Here is a 24,933-nt window from a genome sequence, read left to right on the forward strand (position 1 = left end):
CACTCTCAACAGTGTCCAGATTTAGACAGTAAATTATACAGTTACTCTAACTTTTCATCTGAGACAAGGCACATTCTTTGGTTTATACTGACACCTGTAGGCATATAAAATGGCTTGGGAGAAATGGAAATGTGGAAGGCACTCGCCTTCCTCAGTCTCTGGGATTGCCTGGGGACTCTACTGGGAAGCGTAATTGTTTGGTGTGATTTTAGAAATGGGCAATGGCAGGGCAAGATTTCTCCTTGAGGCTGCTACCCACTCTGCTGCCATAAATGTCCAGGGTTCTACAAACACTTAATACTCCAAAGAGGATGTTTTGACCACTCCTGTTGGTGGACGGGAGTCACCATCAGTTTCAGGTCAAACTGTAACCGGGTTTTTCTTGGATGCTGGTGATCGTTGTGGGTTCTTGGCCTCCAACCACTAAAAGAATAAGCGGTGGGGCCGCTTTCGCTGCACCTATGCTCGCAAAGTGAGTATCAGACCCAAAAGAGTGTTGCAGAAAGGTGATTTTATTTAGGTAGAGAAAAGAGAAGGAAAGGAGAAGAGAAAGGCTTCCACGAAGAGTGTGGAATGGGATTCCAGAGGGGAAAATCCCAGAGGGAGCTCCCACAGTGTGGAAGGGGACTCCAGAGACCTGGAAAATCTGGCGCAGGTGAGGGAGCACGCACTTTTATCCTGGGAGAAACTCCCACCTTCTCCAAGGGCGGGAGCCAATGAAAGGCGCTCCTTAGAACTTCCGCTGGAGTGACTTTTAGTTTCTTCCGGTTCCGGCGAAATTCAAACATAAACCGCTGAATCTCCCGGATGGAGAGAGATGGGAGGGGGGCATGGCGCCCGGGAAATTCTTGCCCTTAAAGGTATGTCCCCCTCATGGACCCGGAAAGGGAACACGTTCCCTCAAAACTATGAGCCCCCATGGCTGTGTGTAGTCCGTCCATGGATGGGGTTACAGCCACGCCTGCCGCCCTTGGGGATCAGCAGTTGTCTGCAAAGTGCAGGAGAAGCATGGTGTGGAGGACACAGGAGCACCGCTGGTGAGGCTTGCCAGGAGACTCCAGCAGGTCAGTTTCGAGGTTCCTGGGCCTGCGTGTTGGAAATGAGGTCGCTCTTAGTCTGCTTTGACAAAGAAGGCTCAGGACGTTGGAGGGCGATGTGAGACGCGGTACACGAGGGCCTGACCCTGTCATCTCCCCCGGGTGCCATCACGACACCTGGCCTCCGATCTGAACATCAGAAACAATACAAAGCACTTTTAAAAAATTAAATTCAGAGGTCGGGACAGCTTGGGCAGGACTAATTTGTGTGCTTGGCTGTCACAGTGATGGATTTGACACAGATTAACCCTTGGGCTCCTGGGCCCTGCAGCCCGGGGGAGGCGGAGGCGCGGTGCATTTTCCCTGCATGAAATTACGTTTGTGTAGGGCCCTCTGTCCCGGCAGATGCCGCTCCCGTCTGTTCCCTCACACCCCTGGGCCAACTGTTGTAAACCCCAGAAGAGTGCAAAGAGGCAACTGGCAGGATAAGAAAGGAGGCTTGCAACTGTGTTTGTCCTACTCAAGTCATTCGGGAAGGAAAGGGAAACACAGGATGTTGTCTGACTTCCAGGTATTCTTGTAGGTTTTTACGGGGGCTTTTGTTTTTGTCTTTTCTTCTTTTTTTTTTTTTTGACAGCCATGTGTGGTGAAGTCTTTAGTAAGATAGAAACCTAGGGCTTCACCAGTTCCCTCTGAAAGAGGTTTGAACAGGATTCTCTCAGACTCCTTGTGAGAAAATCCCAGCCATGCCCCCTGACCCATGTCTCGGGGGCTGTGGGGGCTGGGCTGGCTGCCTTCTGGCTGACACTCTCTGAGCAAGCAGACCATAATGAGTCAATTCTCTGCTGTCTGCTATTTAAAACAACGGGTTCCTTCCTGTTTCCTACCCACTGACTGAAGCGTCTTCTGTGTTAGGAAAAAAAAAGAGAAACTCAGGAATAAAGTGCCTCCTCTCACAATGAATGGGCTACACATTTGCGTCCGCGGTGACACAAAAGCTCCTAACTGTTTCATCTGTACAGATGGCTCTCATTTGGTGTTGGTGGCATGACTCTGTGAGGTAATTTCCAAGATACTTGGTCCATTTAACTGGAGGGGGGTTAAAAACCTCCTCTAAGCCAAACTAGAATCCTCCAAGAAATAGAATTTCTCTTAGCCCTGAGTGTGAAATTTTTGCAAAGTCCCTGAACTGCAGATGTTCCCTCCAAGAAGGAAGGAGGGAGAGTGTGCAGTCCCCCTGGTCTGAAGTGAGAACGGCCCATGCTTGGATTTTGTCCCCCTCCCCAGAGAAGTCCAGTTACCCACTGGGAGTCAGCTACCCCTTAACCCTGCATGAGCCCGTTCCCTGGGAGGGGCGGCCTGGGAGTGGCAGGCATGACCTCGATGGTGGGCCAGGGGCTTCCTCAGGTGAGTCTTGACTTAACTTTGGCTCCATCTCCATTTCTCAAACTAAGTGTGGGGGGTGTTTGGGGGAAGCCAGGTTTCCTTGGTTATGTTAACGCTTGAGTTGCGAATTTCAGCAGCAATGATAGCAGGCAAAGCAGCTCTGGCTTTCTTAGTGACACCATCCAACTGCTGGGGCCAGACAGACACCAAGATGAGTATCTCTCTGTGTGCACAGCTCGGTGACGCTGGGGGCCTGGGCTTCCTCGGGGAGAGACCAGCCTTAAGAGTGACCAGGAACTGCTGAGACGTTGGTTCATTCACTCATGCAGCAAATGGACCTGTCCCCTGCACCAGGGGCAGAGGCAGGGGATGAGAGCGGCATGGCTCCCTCCTGCACGAACTGTCAGTTTTTGCATGGTGGAAATGTAAGAGCCGCATCAGGGAAGCAGGTTTCATGGAGGAGGCGCTGTTGGGCCAGGTCCTGAAGAGAAGGGATAGGACTATGTTAGGCTGAAAGGGAGGACAACGTTCCCAACAGAGGGAATAATAGGAGGAAAAGCACAGAAAACATATACTTGCGGTATGTTTAAGAAACGTAACAAGCATCAGTGTCATGTCCTAAGTGCAAATATCGGCACTCTGTCAGGGGCTGCACGTGTGAGTAACTAGATGGGCATGGCCAGGGTATGGTGTGTATGTATGTGCGTGTGTGCATGTGTGTGTATGTGTGTAGCGGAGGCCTGTGGAGAGGTATAGGACCTGAAGCTTGAAAAGACAGGCTGGAATCCGAATGAGAAAAGTCTGCTAGCAAAGGGAAGCCTAAAAAGAAGCTTTAAAAATCTCAAGCTCTGCAAGAGTGGGTTGGTTAGAATGAGATAATCAGGTCTGTATCTTCAAGTGCTCATCCTGGATACCATCTGGGGAAGGGCTTGGGAGTGCGAGGTGGGCAGAAGGCATGAGAATCTAGGACTAAGTAGGAGTGGCAGAGATGGGGACACCCTCTTTGTGCTTGGGGGTGGTGTGGGGAAGGGGAGGAGGCCCCTGCTGGAGTGGCAGGAAGGATGTTGGAGCACTTACTGAGGTGTTGAACTTGGGAGCAGCTCATCCAGGGAAAGAAAGTGAGTTCTTTGTTGTGAATTTGAGCTTCCAGAGGGACCGCAAGACCAAGCCCATCCTGCGGGGCTGTCAGGCTTTGCAAACCCACGGATGGGCAAGTAGAACCCCGGAGACAGGGAAATGTCCTCCACAAACAAGAGGAAGCCCAGGAAGGAAGCAGAGATGGAAGAGATGAGTGCCTAGGGCTCAGCAGGAAAACAGGTGGCCAACCAGAGAGCTGGAATGGGGAGCAGAGGGGCAGGGGAGGCCTCAGGAAACTTACAATCATGGGGGGAAGGTGAAGGGGAAGCAAGCACAGGACACTAGAGAGGCAGGACAGACCTCATGACTATCGCCACATATCCCTTCTGCCTCTTGGCTTGGGTTTGGAGAGACAAGACTCAGGAGCTGGTGGGGGTTGGCAGCGTGGAAGGCAGAGGCTTGGGGACCAGATTGGGGTAAGGAGAGGGACATGGGTTCCTTGACATCTTCCCCCACACTCAAACCCCAACGCCAGCTCCCCAGCCCTTGCCTGAGCTTCAGCTCCTGAATTTAGGAGGAATTAATGTTCTCAATGCCCATATAAGGTGCCCCCAGGTACCAGCGGAGGCCATTCTAGGGCAGCTTTGTCACAGATGCCTGCATTTTTTTGGTACCATTCCCATAAAATGTTGGGTACTTCATGCTGGGACCTCTCAAAGCATAAGGCTTTCCTTTGCTCAGTGGGTTTTGACTTAAAGCCAAGGAAATCCTCATCGAAAGGCCCTCTTGATCACTGATGGGCCATGGGACCTTGAGCAACTCGATAACCTTCTGTTAGTCTGTTGGAGTTGCTGTGAGAATTGAGTGAGCTAACATCCATGGCACTCCACACTGCCCCAGTGCACATGACCCCGTGAGAGCAGGCGTTGTCCTTGGTTTCATTCTGTCATGTGACCAATGGTCACCACAGTATCTGGTGCACAGGAAGTGCTTCGAAATACATCTGATGAACTAATGAATAAATGGAGCCTCCTTTCATGAATGAAATTACCTTTGTATGGGGCCCTCTGTCCTGGGAGATGCCTAGCATTCTTCTGGCCCCCAGGAAAGGTGGTATAAATGTGCGTTGCCTTTCTTCCTCATTTTTTTTCAGCCCCATTTCCTTCCCTTTACCCCATACCTTTCTGTTATCTTGGCCTCATTTTTACCGCATTCCTCCTCACCCTTCACCACTCCCCTCTCATCGTCTTTCACTCTCGCTTTTATAAAAAGAGGAACAAATAGCAGCTTGGTCACACTCTTAGTATTCTCTCCCAAACACACTTTTTATTCTTTAATGACCAGTCTCAGAGTTTTCCCAATATTTCTATTCTGCTTCCCTTTAAATGATAAATTTCATCTTTACATCATTTATCTTCCCTTGAATTTTACTATATGCAGCTCAAAGAAGCCACACAGCACCATGAATGCTTTGCTGCTTAGATATGTCTTCCACCAGATATCATAGTTCATTGCCTTTAAGTTCTGCCTTTGTATTAGTCTGTTCTCAGACTGCTATAAAAAAATACCTGAGACTGGGTAATTTGCAAAGAAAATAGGTTTAAATGGCTCACAGTTCTGCAGAGTGTATAGGAAGCATGGCTGAGGAGGCCTCAGGAAACTTAGGATCATGGGGGAAGGTGAAGTGGAAGCAAGCACCTTCTTCACATGGCAGAGCGGAAGACAGAGAGCAAAAGGGAAGTGCCACATACTTTTAAACAGCCAGCTCTCGTGAGAACTCCCTCACTATTCTCACAAGAACAGCAAGGGGAAATCTGCCTCTGTAATCCAGTCACCTCCCACTAGGTCCCTCCTCCAACACTGGGAATTATAATTTGACAAGAGATTTCTGTAGGGACACAGAGCCAAACAATATCATTCCACCCCTGGCCCCTCCCAAATCTCATGTTCTTTTTACATTTCAAAACACATTAATACCTTTCCAATAGACCCCCAAAGTCTTTACTCATTCCAGCATTAACTCAAAAGTTGATGTTCAAAGTCTCATCTGAGACAAGGCAAGTTCTTTCTGCCTATGGGCTTGTAAAATCAAGTTATTTACTTCCAAGATACAATGGGAGAACAGGCATTGGGTAAATGCCCCCAACCCAAAAGGAAGAAGTTGGTCAAAACAAAGGGACTACAGGTCCCTTGCAAGTCCAAAACCCAACAGGGCAGTCATTACATCTTAAAGCTCCAAAATAATCTCCTTTAACTCCATGTCTCACATCCAGGTCACACTGATGAAAGCGGTGGGATCCCAAGGTCTTAGCTTTACCTCTGTGGCTCTGCAGGGTACAGTCTCCATAGCTGCTTTCATGGCTGACATTGAATGTCTGTGGCTTTTCCAGGCACATGATGCAAGTTGTTGGTGGATCTACTCTTCTGGGGTCTGGAGGACAGTGGCCCTCTTACAGCTCCAACAGGCAGTGCCCCAGTAGGGACACTGTGTGAGGGATTCAACCCCACATTTCCCCTCTGCACTGCCCTAGTAAAAGTTCTCCATGAGAGCCCTGCCCCTGCAGCAGACTTCTGCCTGCACATCCTGGCATTTCTATACATCCTCTGAAATCTAGGCAGAGGCTCCCAAACCCCATCTCTTGCCTTCTGTGTACCCACAGGCCCAACACGACATGAAAGCTGCCAAGACTTGGGACTTGTACCTTCTGAAGCAGTGGTCCGAGCTGTACCTTGGCTCCTTTTAGCCATGGGTGGAGTTGGAGTGGCTGGGATGCAGGACGCCATGTCTCAAGGCTGCACAGAGCAGTAGGGCCCTGGGCCTGGCCCATGAAACCATTTTTCTCTCCTGGCCCTCCAGGCTTGTGATGGGAGGGGCTGCTGCTAAGGTCTCTGAAATCCCCTGGAGGGATTTTTCCCTTTGTCTTGGCTACTATCATTCGGCTTTTCTTCACTTATGCAAATTTCTGCAGCCTTGAATTCCTCCCCAGAAAATGGGTTTTTCTTTATTACTGCATGTTCAGGCTGAAAATTTTCTAAACGTTTATGCTCTGCTTCTCTTTTACATATAAGTTCTAGTTTCAGGTCACTTCTTTGTTTATGCAAATAAACATAGGCTGTTAGAGCTGCCAGGCCACATCTTGAATACGTTGCTGCTTAGAGTTTTCTTCTGCCAGATACCCTAAATCATCTCTCTCAACATTCCACAAATCTTCGGCGCAGGGGCACAATGCCTGCCAGTCTCTTTGCTAAAGCATGGCAAGAGTGACCTTCACTCCAGTTCCTAATAAGTTTCTCATCTCTATCTGAGACCACCTCAGCCTGGATTTTACTGTCCATACCACTTTCAGCATCTTGGTCACAACCATTCAATAAGTCTTTAGGAAGTTCCAAACTTTCCCTCATCTTTCTGTCTTCTTTTGAGCCCTCCAAACTGTTCCAACCTCTGCCCATTTCCCAGTTCCAAAGTCACATCCACATTTTCAGGTATCTTAATAGCAATGCCCCACTCCTCTGGTACCAATTTTCTGTATGAGTCCATTCTCACACTGCTGTAAAGAACTACCTGAGGCCAGGCGTGGTAGCTCACGACTGTAATCCCAACACTTTGGGAGGCTGAGGCGAGTGGATCACAAAGGTCAGGAGTTCGAGACCAGCCTGACCAACATGGTAAAACCCCATCTCTACTACAAATACAAAAATTAGCCAGGCTGGTGGCACATGCCCGTAATCTCAGCTACTCAGGAGGTTGAGGCAGAAGAATCACTTGAACCCGGGAGGCAGAGGTTGCTGTGAACCAAGATCATGCCACTGCACTTTAGCCTGGGTGACAGAGTGAGACTTCATCTCAAAAAAAAAACCTACCTGAGACTGGGTAATTTATAAAGAAAAGAGGTTTAATCAACTCAGTTGCACAGGCTGTGCAGGAGGCATGGCTGGGGAGGTCTGGGGAAACTTAATGGTCATGGCAGAGGGTGAAGGGGAAACAAGCACTTTCTTCGCATGGTGGAGAAGGAGAGAAGGAGTGAAAGGGAAGTGCTACATACTTTTAAACAACCAGATCTCAGGAGAACTCACTCACCATTATGAGAACAGCAAGGGGGAAATCCGCCCCCATGATCCAATCACCTCCCACCAGGTCCCTCCTCCAACACTGGGAATTACAACTTGACATGAGATTTGGGTGGGGACACAGAGCCAAACCATATCAGCCTTCCATAAAGCTCTCAGGCATGAACACAATTCAGCTGAGTTCTTTGCCACTTCATAAAAAGCATGGCCTTTCCTCCAATTTCTAATACCTTGCCTCTCATTTCCATCTGAGACCTCATCAGAATGGCCTTTCCTGCCCATATTCCCACCAGCATTTTGCTCACAACCACACAGGTAATCTCTAAGATGTTTTAGTCTTTCTCTACATCTATTCTCTTGTTTTGAGCCCTCACCAGAATCATCCTTAATGCTCTGTTCAAAGCAATACAGGCTTTTCTCAGCATTCGCTTCAAAACAGTTTCAGCATCTACCCATTACCCAGTTCCAAAGCTGCTTCCACTCTGGTCTTTTCAAGGACTCAGCTGGAGAGCCTTAGATTGCTGAAAGATGAGGCTTTCCTTATGCTGGGCAAGGAAGGCCCTCAACAATGATAGGTTCTTAGGAAACCCTCCTGGCCCTCCTGCCTCCCAGCCCTCCCGAGATGCTGCCTGGCCTCGCACCTCTCCAAGACATCCCTTCAGCTCTGGCTAGAGAGCTCCTCATTCTTGTCGGGGCCATGGGATCCCCAAAGCCATGGTTTCTCATGGCTGGGAGGTGAGAGAGAGAACGTGGCTCAGGGAGGCTTGCAGGGCTCTCTGTGCTGGACCCCACACAGACAGGACAGAGGAGGAAGACGGTTCCGGAGCCTCTGCATCGAAGATGACAGGCTTCTTGCCAGATCTCCAATCACTCTCCCCCTCGTTATACCTCCAGGCTGCAGTTGGCACACGAGCCCATCGGCCATCAGTTGCTTTTGTTTTTAAGATAAAAATATCGTATTTGTGACTAATAAAACTGAGTGGAGAATTACTAATAAAATTGGCCTTAGATCTGCAGCCCAGAGGGCATTCAAATAATCTCCATTCCCTTCTTTAATTGAACTTGTCCTCCCAAACGTCAAACCCGCCCCTTATTCTTCAACCATAGCGTGCAATTAGTTGTTACGCAAGCGCCCTACACAATGGGGAGACCGAAGAGAGAAAGTCGGGGAGCATTTATAAGGTTTATTGAAGGGATTAGGGGACCAGAATAGAGGGGGGGAAGCAATTCTGCCAGTGGAAATCCTTTCTCTACTTAAAAAAGAACTCACCACACACAAAGACCTCAAACAAAACCCCTGTAAGAATTTTGTTTTGAAAGCTGTTCCCTGCCCCAGGTCAACGAGAAGGAAAGGAGGGATCCGGGCTTCGGGACACGCTCTCCCACGGTGGCGCCCACCCTCTAGTTCCCTGTCTTTTCTCTCCAGGAAGTTCAGGTCCCTCAGCCTGGGCCTCATTCGAGCTTTTAGATAATAAACAGTTGTTATCCTTGCCCTCATTCGTTACATTTTTTAAAAAGGAAAATAAGCGAAACAAAGCAGAGAAGTATGCACCTAAAAACCTTTCTTCCATGGCCGGAGAAGCAAGGAAGGAAAAGACTGCCTACCATTTATTTTTTATAAACGTCATACTAAATAACACGGCTGTCAACTTATGGCTGTAAATAGCATGTGATGTTTTCACTGCAGATTTCACCAGCCCTAAAGCGATTGCAGGGGAGCCCGCAGCCACCCCGCCCTCCCATCACTGCTCGAGGTCCCGCGTTACCTATGCCTCCTTGTTTCTAGAAGTTGCATTTCTGTATGTTGCTCAGAGTTGGTTTGCATGCCAGACCCTTGCTTTCCTGTTTTTGCCTCCTCTCGCCCTGGGCCATCCCACCCCACCCTGACCATCTTTGGGATGTCCCCTTGCCTGCCCTGCAAGGACACTTGATAGAGAGGCTGCTGGGTTATGGCCTCCTTCCTCAGCTGGCTCACAGGCCCGTGGCCCCACAGATGTTCTCCCTGGGTTTGTTTTGATAACTGTTTTAAAAACAGTTCCTATCCACCAACTGTTCAGATAATAATATTCCAAGTAGCAAGCAACTGTGATTATTTTTGTCACTGTTTACCCTGACTATCACAGCTCAGCTGGAAAATATGGGACCGGGGGAATTCCCCTTCCTTGCACTTCTAATTGTTGCCCATATTTGCCACAGGGAAGTTGCATTTTTGGCTTTCTCTCACGTTGAGCTCTGTGTTCCCTAGGGAGGAGAGAAGAAGGGGAGAAAATCAGATGAAGGAAATGTAGTATGGGACCTGTTGGAATTGATAACCCTCCTTCCAAGTCAGACTGTTTCACTGTCAACACTAAGAGGAGTTTGTGCACATGGGTGTGTGGGGTGACATAAAGACTGGCACAATGAACTGGCTCTCTCTCCAACATCTCAGGCATCCCAGGCCTAAAATCGAACTTCTCATTTGCCTCACCAGCCACAAACCCCTGTGCTCTCCCCTAAAAGTGCAAAAGATCCCCACTCTTTCCCCAGGTTCCCAGAACAGGCTGACTAGTCCCTCTGACTGTTCCACTCCTCTGATCTCCAAGTCAGTTATTTGTGAAGTCTGGTTGATTTTCCTGGGACTTAAAAAAATTTTTTTTTGCACTGATCCCTTCTTTTCCAGGTGTACCAACCACCTCCTCACAACCGTTGGTCCCTTCCCTGTCCCCTTTACTGCAGCAGTATTTTCAACCATGTCCTGGCCTTCCATCCCTCCTCCCATTTCACCCTCATACCATGGCTAGGTCCAGCTTCGTAAAGCTTGACACTGTTGTAATTTACCCGCTCAGAAATGCTTAGCAACCTCCCACTGTGTGCAGAGTAGAGCCATGGTGCCTTTGCCTAGTGTTCCAGGCCCTCCGTCCCCTGATCCCTACCTGATCTCTCTCATTCCCCTTTCAGATCCCTCCCACGGTCTCCCCAAGCTCAGACTTTCTTGAACACACCTGTGCTTTCCAGCAGGGCTGCCATGTGGCCAATTCCACACGGTTACCTGAATGGCTTCCTAGAGGTGAATATGGTTCAGCCTGTGCAACCAAGTGGCCCCCTGGCCTTTGAACATGCTGCTTCCTTATTCAGAAGTGTCCTCCTCTCCCAGCTCCACTTGTCAAAATCATACTATTCTTCAAATGCCACTTCTTCCATGAAGCCATTGGTGGTGATTCTTGCTGGAAAGGGTGGCTCTTGATCATGAAAATCTGAAAAACATTGTATTGGAAGTATTTAAATTTTCTTTGTATTTATATGTCAGATTTTCTTACATAAAACCCAAACCTCCTTAAGAATAAAGGCTGTGATTACTTTCCTGCATATAATCTGGTGTGCTTAGCAGTCCATTTTTGTTGGCAGAATGAAAGAATAAATGATTTATTTTGGGCTTGGACATTTCACTGATGACCCCTGGGCGTACATTTCACTGATGACCCCTGGGCGTACATTTCACTGATGACCCCTCGGTCCATTTAAATTCAGCACACCTGTCAGGTCATCCTTATTTGCTACTCTATGCTGCCAAGTTTGGTAGAGTATAGGGTAGGAACCTGGGGACATTTCCTTCATTATCCACATCACATAATCACAAGTCAGAGATTCTCAGATATGAGCAACTCCATCAGATACTGACTGGCCCAGTGCTTTGCAAACAATTGCTCAGAGCTCCGAGTCCCAGGACACATGGGGGTGTCCAGCAGAAGGAGGCTGTGGAAGAGGGAGCTTTGGGCTTTTGCTCCCGCTCCAGCCAGATCAGCTCTACTTGTATCTGTTTCACGTCTTGAGGTCTGGTAGGAGTTATCTTTGCCAGAGGCCAAAAAGAATTTTTATGAAAAACTAAACCAAACCACAGATATAGTCCAAGTTGATAAAAATCCAAAACTTAAGAGAAATGCCTGTCTAAACCTATCTGGAGGGATCTTACAGAAAGTACATTCAACAGCTTCTAATCTATAGCAATCACCCACACCATCACAGGATGGCCCTACAAAACAATCATCAGACCCAAGAGATCCATTAGAGTCCAGGAAAGAGCTGGAGGAGGCGAGTCACACCAGGTTTCGGCTCCAGCTCCATCAGGAACAAGCTGTGCAATGCGGCGAGTCCTTTTGCCTCTCTAGACTCAGAATCTCATTGAAAAGCATCCAGTGGCCCTAGCAGCCTAGGCTGGGTGGTTGAATGGTTACTAAGGGCACAGGCCAAGAAGACGCTGGGAGAGGACAGGTGTCTAGCAGTGACACAGCCAGTAGGTGTCTTCACAGGGAAGAGGCACCGAGAGCTGGTCATTCTGCTCTTAGCCTGAACTTGGTGATCTCAGAGGCCCAGCCCAGCTCTGACATCTGTGACTCAGCTGGCAGCCGCGTGGACCTGTTGCTGGGGGAAATGCTGCGTGCACATTTATTCTGGGTTTGGATATTTAAAGAGCCAGGCGTGTTGCGGGACATTTCGGAAGTGCTTGGGGAGGGAGGGGACTGCAGACTGGGCTTTTCTTTAAACACTTATAGATATCCTGTCCTGATCTCTTGGTCCACAAAGAGTAATTTTCTTCCCCTAAGAAAGTGACGTGGGTCTTGCCCATTGTGTCTGCCTCGCTGGCTCCTGACCATGCCGCCCAGCAGGAAGCAGGTGGCCTGAGGTAAAATACATGCCCAGCCCGGCCAGGGCCACTTCTGGGTTCCCCTCCAAGGGCGGCCTTGCTCCCCACAGGCGAATCTCGGCATGCCCACCAGGCTGCTGGGCACCTGGGGCATGGGGCTAACCCTCCACTGGGAGGAGAAGAATGGAGCTTTCTCTGAGCCCCCAGGGGTCCTGGCAAAGGTGGCAGCCGTGGGCCCTGGGGACACGGGGCAGCCTGAGCTTCCTCTTCCGCACTCGCTGTTTTCACTGGCTCAGGAAGCTCCGACTGCAAGCTGGGACTTTGTTTCCAAATGCCTGCGTCATTTTTACTATTTGAATGGCCACTTTGGGCTGCTTTTAGGGAGGTGGCTCTTTTGTCGCTTTCCTCACTCAGGATGTTGTTTCCAATAGATTTCCTCACCGACTCCGTCTGCTGCCTTTGTTTTCCCTTCTGGGCACAAACAGAGAAATCTTCCAGAATGGAGACTGCATCAGTGAATCGGACCTGTGGTGCTGTAAGCCAGCACGGTTTAATTTTTCTCTTATGACGTTTATTGTTTTCATTTCTGCTCTCAGAGGTCATTGTGTCTACATGCTCATTATAGCATTTTTGAAAAATATGGGAAACACATATAGGTGATATAGAAGGAAAATGAATACTGCCCGTAGGCCCAGTAGCCAGAGATCTACCTAGAATTCTGGTGATAATTTTTGTTTTGTTTTGTTTTAAATTGGGCTCGTACTGCACACATTGCGAAGGAACCTGCTTCTTACACCCAACCCTGTATCCTTAAACACTGTCCCATGCTTTTATTTTTTGCAGACTCAGTTTTTTTTTTCATTTTTTATGAAGTCTCCCTGTTACCTAGGGTGGAGTGCAGTGGCCTGATCTCCGCTCACTACAACCTCTGCCTCTCAGGTTCAAGTAATTCTCCTGCCTCTGCCTCCTGAGTAACTGGGATTACAGGCTTGCACCATTACGTCTGGCAAATTTTTGTATTTTTGGTAGAGATGGTATTTCACCATGTTGGCCAGGCTAGTCTCAAACTCCTGGCCTCAAGTAATCGGCCCGCCTCGGCCTCCCGAAGTGCTGGGATTACAGGTGTGAGCCACCATTGCGCCTGGCTGCAGACACAGTTTTTAAATCCCCACAGCTCTCTTTCAGTCTTGCCACCAATAATGCTGTGTCAAAGATGTTAGCTGGTGTGAAGGAGGAATGAGGACAGGAAAACGGAGTATGTCACACAATCCACATCTATGTACAAAGACCAGATGAGTGGAGTTGTGGATGGGTTTTCTTTTCCTTCTTCTCTTCTAGAGTGTGCACATTTTTCTGCCACAAACACAGGAGAAGAGGCAGAATGATGAGACAGAATGATCGAAAGTACAGGCTCGGGTAGCCTACGGGATGGGTACAGTCCTGCCACCAACCAGATGAGGTGCTTCATGGCAGTGTGCCTCAGTTTCTTAATATCTGAAGTGTGAACAATAATGCTATCTGCCTCGCATGTCAGTTTTGAGGATGCAGGTGACGTCCAATAAATACCCGGCACTCAGTGACAATTATGGCTTTAAATGAACATTGTTATCATAAAAGTCTGGCCAGGCATGGTGGCTCATGCCTGTAATCCCTGTACTTTGGGAGGCCAAGGTGGGTGGATCACCTGAGGTCAGGAGTTCGAGACTAGCCTGGCCAACATGATGAAACCCTATCTCTACTAAAAATACAAAAAATTAGCCAGGCATGGTGGCTGACATCTATAATCCCAGCTACTCAGGAGGTTGAGGCAGGAGAATCACTTAAACCCGGGAGGCGGAAGTTGCAGTGAGCTGAGGTCGTGCCACTGCACTCTAGCCTGGGCAACAAGAGCAAAATTCTGTCTCAAAAAATAAAAATTAAAAAAATAAATAAAAATAAATGAATAAATAAATAAATAAAAAGTCTAAAAGTCCCTGCTATGGGCTGAATCTGGTTCCTACAAATACATCTGTTGAAGTCCCAACCCTCAGGACCTCAGAATGTGACTGTTTTGGAGACAGCATCTTTAAAATGGTCATTGAGTTAAAATGAGGTTATTGGGGTGGGTCGTCATCCAATACCACTGCGTTGTAACAGGAAGAAGAGACACCAGGGATGAGCTTGCACGGGGAAAGGCCGCGTGAGGACACATCAAGAAGGCGGCCACCTCCCAGCCAAGGAGAGAGGCCCCAGGAGAAACCAACCCTGCCCACACCTTGATCTTGGACTTCCAGCTTCCCGAATGGTGGGAAAGCAGACTTCCGTTGGGTAAGCCACCCCCCCAGCCTGTGGCGCTTTGCTGTGGAAGCCCTAGCAAAACAATGCAGTTCCTTAACAAGAACATCAGCATCACGGTTGCTCATCTAAAGGCAGCGCAGAGGCAGCTGGTATACCCTGGACATGTGGAACACAGCCGCACTGCAGGCCTGGCAGTTCCTGCCCACCACTAGAAGCTCTCTTCGCCTTCACGGGTTACCCGGTGGCTGCGGGATGTCCTCTGGCTGCTTAGAGCACCCAGGCTCTCACCTCACCAGGCCTGTCTCTTCCAGGCAACAGATCCTTTCTTGACTTCATTTGGAGGGCATATGCTTCCTCCTCCTTCGGGAACCTTGGCCAGCCATTTCCAATACAACATGTGTGTCTGCACTTGAATGAAGGTGTTTTCTGCCCTCCAAAGACCCATGGGTGAGTTTTGTGTGTCTGCACTTGAATGAAGTGGTTTTCCACCCTCCAAAGACCAGCGGTAGAGTTTTCATGCATAGTCATTTGAATCACTGATATGAGGCACTCGCTCTGAGAGTGGGGTGTTGAATCCAAGACTCAGACACAGAGAGGGGGCCGCTGGCAGATGTATGTGCACTGCTTCCTCAGATTAGGAAAGCACAGCTAGCCTTCAGTTGAAAGCACAGGAATAGTGCTTGCTAGGTAAAGATATTTTCCATCTTTGCAAACTGTGGGCCAATGTGGCCAAATAGCCAATGCACCTTGTCTGCTAAGTCAGCCCCTCTTCATCCCTTTTTTCTCAGGCAACAGCCTTATAAATCTGGCTAATAACTCCCATTTCATTTCCCCAAACTCCATTAGAGGGAAATTATAATGAAGCTCAAATACTTACCATGTTATTCATGGGAAGGACCTTTGGCTTTTTAAAAATGCATTTTAGATGGCTGGGTTAATCTAGTGGCACATTACAATGCAGCCCTGCTGAAGTTTGCAGGAGATTCCTGGCACCCGCATTGTGCGCTGCACAATGCCACCAAGAAGCATGAATTATCTTTACAGGAAGAGGCAGGAATTAATATGTCAGATGGAAAAGACCCACTGGCAGCACCTGATGAAAACCCAGGACGCTTTGCTCCCTGTCAAGGTTCTGCAAGGTTGGAGTCATAATCACACAATTCACAGGAAAATGCCCTGAGCAGGCTCCTCTCTGCAAAGGGCGTAAGGGCCGAACAGCAGAGAAGTAACACGCTACCCTCTCCATCTGGCCCTGCTCAACCACAAGCGTTGGGACAGGAATATTTGTAGCCTTGGAAAGAGGCCCTTACTGAGATGCTTAATTGATGATAGGCACATTGAGAAAAAAATGCTGATTTCATTCCTTTTATTGCCTCTCTGGCACAGCAAATTAATTAAAAACAAAGTAGGATTGCTGCTTTTATTCATTTAACAGGTTGATTTGTCATGTAAATATATGCATTTGTATGGGCATACATCAATGTAAGGGTAATAACAATAATGATAGTAAATGAGCTCCAGATCCCAGGGAAGGACTGATCCACAGATTACTTACAACCCTTCCAACAATCCTGTTCCAAGGATTATAAATAATGTTGGCTTTACCGGGGCCAACGTTATTAAACTCATTTTACTGATGGAGAAACTGAGGCTCAGAGTAGTTAAGGAATTTGCCCGAGGTCACACAGCCAATATGTGGTGAGCTGGGATTCAGTCTAAATGAGGAAATAGTGTATTTGTGGCAGAGTGAACTGAAACTTCTCTCTGCACACTCCTGCCCCAGTCTCACCATCTGCCTCCACCTAATCCTCAGTCTGTCATGGGAGAAACCCCGTGCAATGGAGAGAAGCCAGATTGACTGCCACTGTTCACTGTTGTGCAAAATGAGGAAGCTGTGGAAGTCACCTGGAGCAGAAAGGGGCTTAGGAAACCTTAGCATGGGCATGGTAAGAACAGTGTGGTTATTTTGCAGAAAAACGGCTCCTTCATGTTAATCTGAAGAGCACAGCTTTCTCATACAGATTAAGTGGGTTGATTTTTGGAAGGGAAGTACTGCTTCCGGTGGTGAATTGTGTTTGGTTTCACATACCTCAGGAGAAAAGTAATCACACTTGAAGTGAAAGGCCAGCTCCATTTCCCCTCCTTATTCTAACTTTTGCTCCTTTATTTCTCCTGAGGAGCAAAGGGAAACTTGGTGGAGGAGAAAGCTGCTCATCTTCAGTGAGAGGATTACTCAGATCCTTCATGAGCATGCTCAATGAAGAATGCATTCAAAAAATTAGACTTTTTTTCTTCCTGGCAATAAAATCTTGCCAAAATAAGTACCAAAATTAGTGCTTCAACAGTTGTATTTTGGGGAAGCCAATGCTTTCCCCAAAAAGATTTTTTCTTGTTTTTTGTTTGGCTGCTACAAATAAAGCTGCAATAAACATATATGTACACATCTTTGCACAGAATTAGCTTTCTTTTCTCTTAAATATAGGTGTATTTCATTTTACTGTACTTTGCTTTCTTATGTTTCTCATGTTATTATTATTATTTTTGCAAATTGAAGATTTGTGGCAACCCTGCATAGAGCAAGTGTATCTGTACTATTTTTCCAACAGCATGTGCTCACTTTGCCTCTCTGTGCCACATTTGGCTAATTTGGGAATACTTTAAACTTTTTTATTACTATTATATTTGTGATGGTGATCTGCGATCAGCAATATATAGTGTTACTACTGTAATTGTTTTGTGGTCTCATGAACGGCACCCATATAAGGTGGTGAACTTAACTGATGACCTGTTCGACTACTCTACTTACCAGCTGTTCCCCATCTCCCTCTTTCTTCTAAGGCCTCTCTGTTCCCTGAGACACAACAATATGGAAATTAGGCCAGTTAATAACCCTGCAATGGCCTGTAAGTGTTCAAGTGAAAAGGAGAGCTACACATTGTATCAGTCCATTCTCACATTGCTATAAAGAACTACCTGAGACTGGGTAATTTATAAAGAAAGAAGGTTTAATTGACTCACAGTTCTATAGGCTGTTCAAGAAGCATGGCTAGGGAGGCCTTAGGAAACTTACAATTACTGCAGAAGGTGAAAGGGAAGCACACACACCTTCACATGGTGGACCAGGATCAGCAGGGAGATGATACACACTCTTTTTTTTTTTTTTTTTTTTTTTTAGACAGAATTTCGCTCTTGTTACCCAGGCTGGAGTGCAATGGCGCTGTCTTGGCTCACTACAACCTCCACCTCCTGGGTTCAGGCAATTCTCCTGCCTCAGCCTTCTGAGTAGCTGGGATTACAGGCATGTACCACCGTGCCCAGCTAATTTTTTGTATTTTTAGTAGAGACGGGGTTTCACCATGTTGACCAGGATGGTCTCGATCTCTTGACCTCATGATCCACCCGCCTCGGCCTCCCACAGTGCTGGGATTACAGGCGTGATACACACTCAAACTAGCAGTTCTTGGGAGAACTCTATCACAGACAGCACTAGGGAGAGGGTGCTAAACTATTAGAAACTACCCCAATGATCCAGTCACCTCCCGCCAGGCCTCACTGTCAACATGGGAATTATAATTTGATGTGAGATTTGGGTGGGGACATAGACCCAAAACATCTTATTCTGCCCTGGCCCCTCCCAAATGTCATGTCCTTCTCACATTTCAAAATACAATCATGCCTTCCCAACAGTCCCGCAAAGTCTTAGCTAGTGTTAACTCAAAAGTCTACAGCCCAAAGTCTCATCTGAGACAAGGCTAGTCCCTTCTGCCCCTAAGCCTATAAAATCAAAACAAGTTAGTTATTTCCAAGATACAATGGGGGTGTAGACATTGGGTAAATACTCCCATTCCAAAAGGGAGAAATTGGCCAAAACAAAGGGGCTACAGGCTCCATGCAAGCCGAAACCCAGCAAGGCAGTCATTAAATCTTAAAGCTCCAGAATAATCTCCATTGAGGCCCTGTCTCACATCCAGCCCATACTGATGCCAGAGGCGGGCTCTTAAAGGGCCTTGGCACATCTTTTGCTTTAAATCAGAAGCTAGAAATGATTAAGCTTAGTGAGGAAGTAGTGTCAAAAGCTGAGATAGTCTGTAAGCTAGGCTTCTTGCACCAAACAGCCAAGTTATGATGGCAAAGGAAAACTTTTTGAAGGAAATTTGTTACTTCAGTGAACACACAAGCGATAAGTAACAGAAACAGCCCTATTGCTGATATAGAGAAAGCTTGAGTGGTTTGAATAGAAGATCAAAGGAGCTATAACATTCCCTTAAGCCAAAGCTTAATCCAGAGAAAGGTCTTACTCTCTCCAATTCTGTGAAGGCTGAGAAGGGTGAGGAAGAAAAAAAAGTCTGAAGCTAGAAGACGTTGGTTCATGAGGTTTAAGGAAAAGAACCATGTCTGTAACATAAAAGTGCAAGATGAAGTAGCAAGTCCTGATGGAGAAGCTTCAGCAAGTTATCTAGAAGCTGAGACAATTTGAAAATAGATATAACAAGCATCAGATTTTTTTTTTTTGAGACAGTCTCACTTTGTCACCTGGGCTGGAGTGCTGTGGTGCGATTAAGTCTCACTGCAATCTCTACCTCCTGGGTTCAAGTTATTCTTCTACCTTGGCCTCCCAAGCAGCTGCGACTACAGGTGCCTGCCACCATGCCTGGCTAGTTTTTGTATTTTTAGTGGAGACAGGGTTTTGCTGTGTTTCCCAGGCTGGTCTTAAACTTCTGAGCTCAAGCAATTTGCCTGCCTTGGCTTCCTAAAGTGCTGGCATTATAGGCATAGTGCTGGCATTATAGGCATGAGCCAGTGTGCGGCCCAGATGTCTGAATGGAGATGAAAACAGCATTCTATTGGAAGAAGATGCCATTTTGGACTTTCAAAGCTACAGAGGAACCAATGCCTGGCTTCAAAACTTCAAAGGACGGGCTGACTCTTGTTAGGGGCTAGTGCAACTGGTGACTTTAAGTTGAAGTCAATGCCCATTGGCTATTAAAAAATTCTAGGGCCCTTAAGGATTATGCTAAATCTACTCTTTCTGTGCTCTAAAAATGGGACAAAAGAGCCTAGATGACAGAACATCTGTTTACAGCCTGGTTTACTGAATCTGTTAAGCCCACTGTTTGGACCTATTTCTCAGGGAAAAAAACACTTTTCTCAAAGTATTGCTGCTCATTGACAATACACTTGGTCACCGAAGAGCTCTGATAGAGATGTAAAAGGAGATTAATGTTGTTTTCATGACTATAACAAAATGTTCATTCTGCAGCCCATGGATCAAGGAGTAATTTCAACTTTCAAGTCTTATTATTTGAGAACTACATTTTGTAAGGCTATGGCTGCCATAGATAGTGATTTTTCTGATAGATCTGAGCGAAGTGAATTGAAAACCTTCTGGAAAGGACTCACAATTCTAGATGATATTATAAACGTGTGATTTATGGGAGGAGGTCAAAATATCAACACAACAGGAGATTGGAAGAAGTTGATTCCAACTCTCATGGATGGCTTTGAAGGGTTCAAGACTTCAGTGGAGGAAGAGACTGCAGATGTGGTGGAAATAACCATGGCACTAGAATAAAAAGTGGAGACTGAAGATGTGACTGAATTGCTGCAATCTGATGGCAAAACTTGCATAGATGAGAAATGATTTCCTATCATTGAGCAAAGAAAGTGGTTTCTTGAGATGGAGTCTACTCCTGGTAAAGATGATATGGACATCATTGAAATGAAAACAAAGAGTTTTGAACATTCCATAAACTTAGTTGATAAAGCAGTGGCAGAGCTCAAGAGAATTGACTCCAAGTTTTAAAGAAGTTTTACTATGGGTAAAATGCTATCAAACAGCATCACATGCTACAAAGAAATCTTTTATGAAAGGAAGTCAGTTGATGTAACCAACTTCAGTGTTGCCTTTATTATTTTCAGAAATTGCCACGGCCACCCCAACCTTCAGCAACCACCATCCTAATCAGACAGTAGCCATCAACATGTAGTTAAAACCCTGCACCAGCAAAAATAACTGAGTTGACAGTTATTTGCTTTCCGCATCTGGAAAATGTCATGCCATTTCCTTCTGGCATCCATGGTTTGTGATGAGAAATCTGCTGTCATTTGAATTGGTTTACCACTCCCCTCCCCCAACCCATAGGTAAGGTATTGTTTATCTCTCCCTGTTTTCAGATTTTTTATTTGTCTTTAGGTTTTAGAAGTTTGACTCTGATATGTGTTGGCGTAAATTTCTTTGAGCCTATCCTGACTGGAGTTTGTTCAGCTTCTTGAACCTGTAAATTTATATATTTTGTTAAATTTTGAAAATTTTTAGCCACATTTCTTCTAATTTTTTTTTCCCTTCTCTTCTCTTTTCAGGACTCTGAAAGCATGAATGTTAGGTCATTTGCTACAGTTCTATAGCTTCCTAAGGCTCTGCTCTTTTTTTTAAGTCTATTTTCTATCTCGTGTTCAGATTGAATAATTTCTATTGTTTTATCTTCAAGTTTATTTATCCTTTCCTTTGTTCTCCTTATTCTGTTCCTGAGCCCATTCTCTAGATTTTTAAAATTTTAGTTATCATATATTTTTCGGGTCTAAAATTTTCATTTAGTGCTCCTTTACATTCTCTATTTATTGGTTGAGATTTTTTTACAAATCTGTTTGCCATTGTTCATTGAAACATTTTTATAATGGCTGCTTTAAATTCCTTGTCAGATAATTCTCATGTCTGCATCATCTTGGTGTTGGTGTTTATTGAATGTCTTTTCTTACTTATTTTGCAGTTTCTCTGGTTCTTGGTGTGGTGAATGACTTTTTGTTTGCATCCTGGGCCTGTGTATTGCTATGGACTATGGATTTTATTTAGATGTTCTCTTCTAGCAAGATTCCACTGACTCCACATGAGCCAGGGTAGGGCAGGCCTCTTACCACTGGATGGTAGTGGTAATTGTGGTTTCCCATTCACCTTTCTCTGTAACTAGTGTAGAGGAGAAAGAGGTACCTTGTTAGCCTTGGGTGAAGGCAGAAGTCCAGGATCCTCATATAGTCTCCACTGGTACTGGTGAGGTGAGATTATAACTTCTGGATAGCTATGCAAGTATCCTGTCAGTCTTCTTTGACATCACTCTGGTGGGCAGTAGAGGGAAGGGTGCCTCATTACAGCCTAGCAAAGTGGAAACCTATCTCCTCATTCTGTGTTTGCTGTTGGGGATGTCAGTGCAACTGCATATTTTTTTTCTTGATGTTTGGCTGGGGGTGAGATTGTTATTGTCTAAAAATTTTCCATCTTGCTAGGCTACCATTTGTCTTTGGCTAGGGAAAGCAGGATTTTTTAAAAGTCTTTTTTTTTTTTTTTTTTTTTAAACTAACCCCATTGGTGTTTTCAGATTGCTGGCCTTTCAGGAAGATTAATCTAGCAGTGTGTCCAGGAGGCGGGTGAGAGTAGAAGCAAGGAGAACAGTTACTTTAGTCAGAAGGGAACACTGAAGATTGTATACCTGGAAGAAGCAATAAGAATAGGTAGGGTATGAAAGCATTCCAAAGGAAGCTTCTGTAGGATAGTCAATTACTGGTTACTGGGGAGGGCTTCAAAATATGGTTGTTGCATATATGACTGTTTTCTTTAGTTGCTGACAGTAGGAACTCTTTTCTGCCAAGTTTTCTTCCTTCCAGCTCAGAAGTTATGTGTCTTTCAATGGGGTGCTTTTGGCCTCATACTTTTGTACATCTGCATCTATAAAAAGTCCTCTAGCAAATTACTTTGAAGTTCTTGGCCCTCGATCTCCTCAGTAGTACTGCTTAGTGGTGGTAAAGCATAGCTGGTGTTCACAAAGCTTCATGGAATCACATATGAAGTTCTTGACTCATGGGAGCCCCTATTTTAAGGACATCAATAAGTTTGCCATCCATTTGCTGATGGTGGTGAGAGAACCCTGCACAGAGAAAGAGAAGAGCTGGACGCTTTCCTTCTGGGATGTCATTGATATCCAGAATGTCCCCTCTAGGTATACTGGCCCAAAGGTAAAGATGTGGGGAGGAGAGTGCATCAGAGACAGCAGGTGTTGGGGTTCCACTGTGCTTTATGACTCCCAAATGGCATATCCAAATTCTTCTTTCTGTGTCTCCAAATGTTCAGGTCTTTTCAGACAACCAGAGACATGTCTCAAGTTCTAGGTCATATCAGGTCAATACTCACCTTGACAGTGAAAAGGTTGGTTATGTCAGACACTGTTTCCCAAAGTACAGTAGTCTCCCACCCACTGCCTTCCAACTGTGGTGGTACATTTGAAGACCCCTAGTGGATGCCTGAAACCACAAATAGTTGTTCATTGCAATATGTCTCTATTCACTTGTTCCACCCACAAATTTAATGCCCTTTTCACCTTAATTAAGCATTTATCATGAACTATGGCTGTAACTTTGGCAGAGGGAGGTGAGACAGCAAAACTAGTCCAAATTACCTTTTCCTTCTTTACGATTTTACAGATAGATTATTTTTACTAGAGATCATAGCAACTTCAGGGTGTAATTTTTTTCTTTTCTCCTTAAGAGGAAAGAGAACTTTTACCTTTTCACTTAAAAGAAGCACAGTACAGCTTCTCTTTGGCATATCCATAGTGCCAGCATCACTACTCCTGCGCTTTGGGGCCATTATTAAGTAAATTAGGGTTACTTGGACACAAGCACTCAGTGGCGTAGACAGTGTGGAGATGCCAGACAAATGGAGAATTCACATCCCAGGGAGGCCAGGAGTGGGACAGTGTAAGTGGGATGTCGTTGCACTACTCAGAAGCGTGCAATTTAAAACATATGGATTGTTTTCTTTTGGACTTTTCTAGTTAGTATTTTCAGACCATGGTTGACAATGGGTAACAAACCAAGGACAGCAAAAGTGTGGATAACCGAGGCTACTATATAGTCCACGGAACTCCAGCCCCATGAGCGTCTCTCACAAAGAAGTCTAATCTGCGATGAAAGGCTTCATTCTCTGTTTTCTTTGGGAAGGGTCACAGTGCATGTTACCACATTAAAAGCTCTGAGAAGTCCGGTGAATAAGGAAACTTCTAGTCTATTTAACTTATTATTTCCTAGTTTCACTGACCACAGAACCCTTTTTCCTATGGCCACCCCACTTTGAAGTGAGGCCTTTGGTAAGCGTCACTTAATCATTCATTTACTGTCTTCCCTCTGGTCATACACAATATGCATCAATGTTCCAAGAGCTTCAGTAAGTGCCAGATCTTTGGAAAAATGAAGACATCAATTAAGCACATGGCGAGTCACCCCAGACAACCCAGATGTCATAACCCTGCCGTGCTGAATTGCCCCAAAAGATCCTGAATGGCTACAGCTTCTTAGAAACTTGGAAGGCTTCCTCTGCTATTTTTGCCTCAATGTAGTGGGGTTTCCTTAATATAAAATAGGGTAACTGGTAACAGTACTAACCTCATAGGTGGCATATCATAGGACTGTGGCGAGGTTATTTAGTTGGTATGAGTTCATGTATGTGAAGTGCTCAGAACAGTTACTGGCACATAGTGAGCTTTATTGTGTTAGCAATTTTTGGCCTGAAGACATTTCTTAATGGCCCATGTTGCATTCATTATCATTAGATTGCTATTATAACAATATTATCATGATCTATTATTCTAGCTTTTTTTTTTTTAATAGATGATCAAGAGTGAAGCTTAGTCTAAAATAGCAGGACACGATTGCAGGATGCATGCAAACAGTCTCTGTGTCTCTCTGTCTCTCTTTCAGTCTATCTCTGCCTCTGTCTCTGTGTCTGTCTCTATTTCTCCTTCTCTCACACACATACACTCCACTCTCTCACTCTGAATTAATCAATTGCCATTGATCTGTCTCAGGCCTGGGGTCCCAGTTACAGCCCCCCTGAGGTATAGTCTCAAAAGATGAGAGAAAGGAAGAAAAGAGCCTTTCTTTGGGGGAAGAAAGATGGGAGCTAAGGGGGGAGTAGGGCCTGCAAATATCCAGGATCATTGTTCAGAATATGCCTGGACAGTTTTATAGAAACAACCCAGACAGCTTTGGGGCCTGCAATTTCCACTGAGGGAAAGAAAGGACAAGCCATTGATCTCCATAAATCTCCCTGAGAGTAAGGTGTGTGCATCACACGCGATAGAAAAATATTGCCACACACGATAAAAAGAGAAAAGATGCAAGCCAAATGGAAGTGACATTCTCCCTGGAGGTAAATGTTAGCTGGGAGGATGACTATTCCCCACCTCTGAGGAAAGGAAATAGCAGGTTTAGATGTGCGTCCCCCAGCCCTCCCCACCTCCTCACCTCCTCCTTGTTTCAGCCTGCAAGAAAGGAGAGGATCGCTTTCCTCTTTAGAAGTAGCCATTGGAAACTAGGGCAATAGCAAATTGGGCACTATGCCCATCATTTCCAAGAAAGTCAGCAGGCGCTGGAAAACCCAGTCTTTCCTCCCAGGTCTACTTTTCTGGAAGAATGGGGAAA

At 45.9% G+C, this 24,933-nt stretch overlaps 1 long non-coding RNA gene across 1 annotated transcript; it reads right to left on the reverse strand.

The window, feature by feature from the left end:
- Positions 1-1,055: 1,055 nt before the first annotated feature.
- Positions 1,056-24,933, reverse strand: LOC119472266. The gene is made up of 4 exons (XR_005201391.1): positions 24,749-24,933; positions 22,210-22,382; positions 10,550-10,801; positions 1,056-1,086 (listed from the first exon to the last, which is right to left on the reverse strand). It is a non-coding gene; the product is annotated as an uncharacterized LOC119472266 (long non-coding RNA).

The sequence above is a fragment of the Cebus imitator genome, unplaced genomic scaffold (genome assembly GCF_001604975.1).
Source record: "Cebus imitator isolate Cc_AM_T3 unplaced genomic scaffold, Cebus_imitator-1.0 Scaffold92, whole genome shotgun sequence".
In the NCBI taxonomy this organism is placed as follows: domain Eukaryota; kingdom Metazoa; phylum Chordata; class Mammalia; order Primates; family Cebidae; genus Cebus; species Cebus imitator.